Raw genomic sequence first — 6,034 nt, 5'->3', positions numbered from 1 at the left:
TCAAACTTTCTGGCGGAGGGGGCGGGGGGGCAGGGGGAGGAGTGGCATCAAAATGCTATGCCTCCTGTTATCCACAGCCTAGAGTTTTTATATTTGGAAAGTTTAGAAAAGTCTATCCTCATTTCTCCTTCTTTGAATGGCACAAATAAATACACTACATAAATTTTTCTGGTTTGAAAGGCTCTAGGCGATAACTTTATTAATTCAACCTGAAAATATCAAGCCATTAAATTTTGTCTGGGTAGAATAAATCCCTGTGGCCTCTTTTAAAGCAATGTAGGTCTCTGTTGCCCGTGGGGCATATCTGTGTCCCAATCCACAAGAGATAGGACCAACAAACAATGAAGTGCAACCTAACTCTTTCTCCTTGGAAAGAAGAAAGTGTGCACGAAGTAGGGGAGGGTGGGCAGACCCTGCCTTGCCCCTCCTGTTACCCCCTTCTCTGTCATTTTTTCCTAACTCCATTTCATAGGCAGGCTCAGAATACCTGAGTCTGAAAATATCAGGATAACACTTGTGAACTGTGACAATCACTACAATGTCCCGTATCTGAGGGGTTTTTTTTAATGCTATTTATCCGCTGACACTATTGCACATTAGGGCTGCATAATCCTCCAACTCTAGGGAAGAATAAAAACTTTTGATTTATCCTAAAATTCTTCTCCAAGGTCGCAAACAAGAAATTCCCTTCCACAACCAAGAGATGTGCATTTTAGTAACATCAGATGTCTGTTTTATCAAATACTTACTCTTCCCACACGCTTAGTTCTAAATCTAACCTTTCCCCCCTCGAATAGGGGCAGGGGAGGATGAGGAAACACTGGAACAACTGAACACCCCTGCCCATTTTCTCCAAGAGCCTTTTGTATTCTAGCATATCTGTGCAATCTTTTCTTTTTTCTTCACATGACACTGTAGGCTTAGGCCTGAAATAACTGGGAAGAGAGATGTGTATCAGAATTTCTCCACAAGAGCCAAACAAAACATACATCTTCCTTAGCATGAATTGGACTGGGGGCGGAGTGGGAGGGCTTGGAGGAAGGGGGAAAGAAGGGACTATATTTGAATAAATATGAATAAATTTATTAGATACTTTTCACAATCAGATAACTTTAAAAAAGGTCATTTTTTATCTTTCTAATAATGTAAGCCTTAATAAAAGCAAATCTTAGTCACAAATTTGAGGAGACTGCCCAATAAGAAGTTTACATGTATTTGAACTGAAAAATTGTTAAGCACGCTTTTGCTCCAAGATGTGTGAGGCCATTCAGGGGCTGTAGGGCCCTGGATATACACACAAACAAGTGTGTGTATATCTGGAGCCCCACACATTGTAATAAACACAGCTGCATTTATTTGACTATGTGATCCCATGTACATGTAAAAACATTCAAACAAACACACTCAGCAGATTTATTTATTGTGCAATGGGGCAATTATTCAAATAAACATGCTCAATGCAATTATTTGAATCTCACATTGCATGTTCATCAATCATAGCACTAAAAAAAGAGGGGAAAAACACCAAAGAATTCACATGGGGAAAAAATATATATATGAAAACCACCTTATTATAGATTTTATAGGGCAGCTGAGGTTATGGCTCCCTTCTTAACTGTAACTCAACTATTCTGTATTCAATGACATTTGTTTCTAATGATTAATTGGTTCACTCACTTGATCATTATATCAGAATGACCACAACATTCAGATTCATGTAATAGCAAACTTTATAAACCTGTATTGTGTAGAGATGTGAAATCTCTATATTTCAAGAGCAGAAGAGTTATTTCTAGACACCTTACATCAAGGGACACTGGTCCAATTATTATCGCTTATATAAGCACTCCTATAAATTTTGAAAAATTTTATACATGCAACAAAACATTCCTACATTTGAAGACATTAAGAAAAATCACAGGTGACTCATCTGATCATTTTATATATTAATAAATATTATGACATATATGTGAACACATCACAAATCATATTGGTGTACCAAGAGGCAATTTATGCCTCTCTTAAGTATGTACTGACATAACCTAATATACTAAAATGGGAAGGGGCTTTTAGTCACTGAAATATGCATCGTGTAACAAAGATGAAGAAAATACATGGCTTGTGCCCATCATAAAAAAAGATTCAGACTGAAGGCTTAGCTTTGGTTTTTTCAATTAAATTGTTAAACTGTGCACAGTGATTTTTTTTTAGAACTTGAGACATTTGTGATGTTGGCTGTTTAAATCTTTGTTACCTTCGCTGTGAATTGAAATTGTACATATTTAGTAAATCATGCAGACAAAACAAACTTTTTAGACAATATTTTTATTGGAGAGTTTTCTTTTCCTGTATCCATGTTAAAAAAAAAAAAAAGACCTCCTTTCCCAAAATAAAAATGTCAATACTAAATTTAAAGAAGTATAAAGGAATGATTGCTTCCTTTAGAGCAAAATATTTAAATAAACATGGAGATAATTGGCAACATGTTCTTTTTGGGCTAGTAGGCTGTGTCCAGTTTTTTGGGTCTGATGTTTCAGAGGGCCTCTGTTTCAGGGTTGAAGATGATATATTAATCTCGGAATTAAACAAATGCTATTAAATAACAGAAATAAACCCCTCAGTCTTCATTTGTATATGAAATACGGAATTAGTCAGAGAAATGACACCAAGATGATATGATGCTGAATATGCCACATGCTAAAACTTTCTCTATTAAACGAGTCGCCTACTACCTATAATCTAGCATGACATGTTAAAATGCTCCAAAATACTGAAAATAGAAAATGAACACTACTGTTCCCATTTGATCTTGAGATTAATATGACAAAGATTCTAATAATTTTAGACAAAGAAAATGATGAGTAAAAAATACATGAAGATTAAAGTGATGACAAATGATCTTTTAAGTATTCTAATTGGTCTTTCTCATTCGTAGCTTTGATTCCACAGAAATTGCAAATCCTGATTATCCTGATATGTAAGTGCACCCAGTCAGCTTTCTCTCTTTCACTCCATGCAATATGCCTGTTAGATTTGGAACGAAGGATAAGCCCCCAAAATGTTAAAAATAGACTACTGCCCTGGCAGGAAATTTAGCATTGGCAAGCACAGAACTCACAAGGAATTGATCTAACATAAGGAAACATTCAGAGAAAGATTTGTGCATTATGATCCTGTTCTGACCATTTTCAGAGCAGTCAAAGGGAAGTAAAATGTATGTGGGTGTGCGCATGTGTGCGTGTGTGCAGGTTTGCTAAGTTTGTGTGTACACTTGAATAGCTGTGTTTTTTTAAAAAAAATACTCAAGACATGGAAAGAGTCTGAAAAGAAGTGCTTTTCAGACATTTTACATTTTGTTATCTTACATCGAAGACATTTAAAATGTTGATACTGGAAAAATAAAAGCTTCCAAAGACAGCCTCACCAAAAAAAAAGCTACATAATTTATAAGATATGCCAACAACAAAATTGAGAAAATATTAAATTATCTTTACTCATTTTATGGGAAACTTAGATTTTAGTTAATGACCTTTCCTTAAACATGAAAAAATCACTTTTATTCATTCTTAAAACGGTATTATTATAGGGTGAAGAAGTACAGTTATACCCATTCTAGTTTTGTTTAGGAAAAGAGAAATACAGCCTTCAAATTACTTGAAAAAATGTGGATGAATAAAAGAATGTAAATTTAGAAAGGAAACTCAAGAACATCCCTATGCTCACCGAAAACATTATGGTATATTTAGTGACCACAAGCAACCCAGACCTTGGTTTTTACATCTCTTCTGAAAGACACCACTTCCAACACAAACAACATTTCCCAACCCTGTAGTGCAGACCAGGATTGGTGCAGACATAAAGGGAGAACACCAACTATTGAATAACCCTCAACCACTTCCTGAGTCCTGAAACATTCTGTGGAGGTCTACCACTTCATTATTGAACATGCTTAGAAAGTGTGAGCTCATAGGTTTCCGGTTGAAGGTACATCTAAGCAAGAGGGGAAAAAGAGAAGTACTAACCACCCTGCCCAACTTGCTTTAACCCTTAACACACTAGTACCGGAGAGAAAAGTAGGCTTAGAAATAATCAGCCAAATACCCAAGTAGAGCCTTTTCTTTCCCTTTTCTGCAGCGTAAAGTGTTTTTGTATTATCAAAGACAATTCCGTGACCAGGGACGTTTCACTCACTTTAAAATAAATGTGGATGGAACCATCCACAAAATCTTCTGAGAACAAGAGTTCTAACCACAAGAGCTGCTTAATATGTACTTCCTTGACTTTTTAAATGAAAATCAGAGTAATGATTTGTACAAAAACTTTCCCAGGAATTGTCATGGCCCCTCACATCAGATGCCTTCATTTACGAACTGGCCTATGTTAACTCCTTTATGGCTTGACCAAATTGTAACACACTTCGTGTCTACCTTAAAATTGTCAAAACTCATGTTCTCATTCTTCAGTAAAATTTTCATATGAGTTTAGTAAGAAGAAAATCTTTATGTTTGTAACTTTTGGAAAAATAAAAGCAGTTAATTAATCTACTACCTGCATTTTATAGATGATGAAACTGAAGTCTACATATCCTTGAGACCACATAGGCTGTTTGTTTCCGTCCCACAATGGTCTCTAGAAAACAGTTGGGCATAGAGTCTCAGAATCTCAGTCAGAATCTGCATCATTGTTTAGTGTTCTTTCTAACATGTCACAGTAAAACTCTTCTTCAAATGGCTATGGAAACATTAGAAGGAATGAGTTAGTTTCTCTACTTCCTACAAGAAGTTTGTTCTGGTCTACAAGAACTCTGCCATGTAAGAGTGCAATGAAAATAATCTACTTTAGAAACCCTTTGTTAACTCTAAGATGTCACATCATCATCTCAGGACTATTAATCGCTTATGAGCTAGAGTCTGTTTTAACTAAGAGCCAGAGACATTCTCAGTTTTGAAAAATGCTCTTTAAAAATTACTAACTACTGTTGCTACATGTTACCCACTCATTTTGTTGAAGACTCTTGACAGTGCTCATGGCCATTGGAGAGTGGTGGCTCCATCCAACCTCTCTACCCACAGTTTTCAGCCTGCGCCCACTTTATGAGTCCTCAGTACCATTCTTTCTCTGCTCACTACCTTTCTGAACCCTGAATGCACTGAATGATCCAGACGTGGTCTGAGGAGGAAACAAGGCAGCAGGTGTACACAGTAAGAGGAGCAGTAGGAATTCGTAAATCTGCAATGGGAAAATTGCAACCGACAGAAACAGACCAAAAGGTTAGAGTGTGAAGGAATCTTAGATGCTCTCTCATCCAAAGCCCTGGCTTTTCAAATTCTGGTGTTCCGAGGAAATAAAACCCTAGATCACTCCATAGTTACTGGCAGAGCTGGGACCAGAAGCCAGGTCTCCAGTTATGGCATAGATGTTTTTATTGCTTCTATTGATACTTCTACTACTTGTATGATGCTTTCATTTTATTATATTTAGTGGGCCTACAAATAATACTAATAAATAACAATAGTTGCAACATTAATAATAGTTCAATGTACTGAGTACCTAGTGTGTGTAAGGCACAATACTAGGTACTATGGGCTACCCAAAAATGAACATGGCAGGATTACTGACCTCAGGCTTCTTACAATCTGGCAGAGGCAGACATACACAAATAAGGATAATACCAAGTTCCAAGTGCCTTAGGAAAGGACTAATGTGGAAGTCTCAACCATGTTCCCTTCTGTACCCCGCTGCTTCTTCTATTTAAACACAAAATAACACCTTTCTCTCAATAATATGTATATTAGTGAGTGATACTATATGAGAAGCACTTTGCATGTCCTGGGGATACAGCGGTGAATAAATAGACAATATCCTTGCCTTCAGGGATGTACATTCTAGTGGGGAAAGTAGAAAACAGAACCATTTTATGGATCACTTCAGATAGTGCTGTTTTGTTGCAGATAAAAGAAGGTGATGTGATCGTAAATGAGACGGAAGTAGCAGACAGTCAGCTGGGGGTGGGTGGAGCATCGGCAAAAGCCCT

This window comes from Pongo abelii, chromosome 11 (assembly GCF_028885655.2).
Source record: "Pongo abelii isolate AG06213 chromosome 11, NHGRI_mPonAbe1-v2.0_pri, whole genome shotgun sequence".
Lineage (NCBI taxonomy): Eukaryota > Metazoa > Chordata > Mammalia > Primates > Hominidae > Pongo > Pongo abelii.
Note: the sequence above shows the minus strand (reverse complement) of the source record.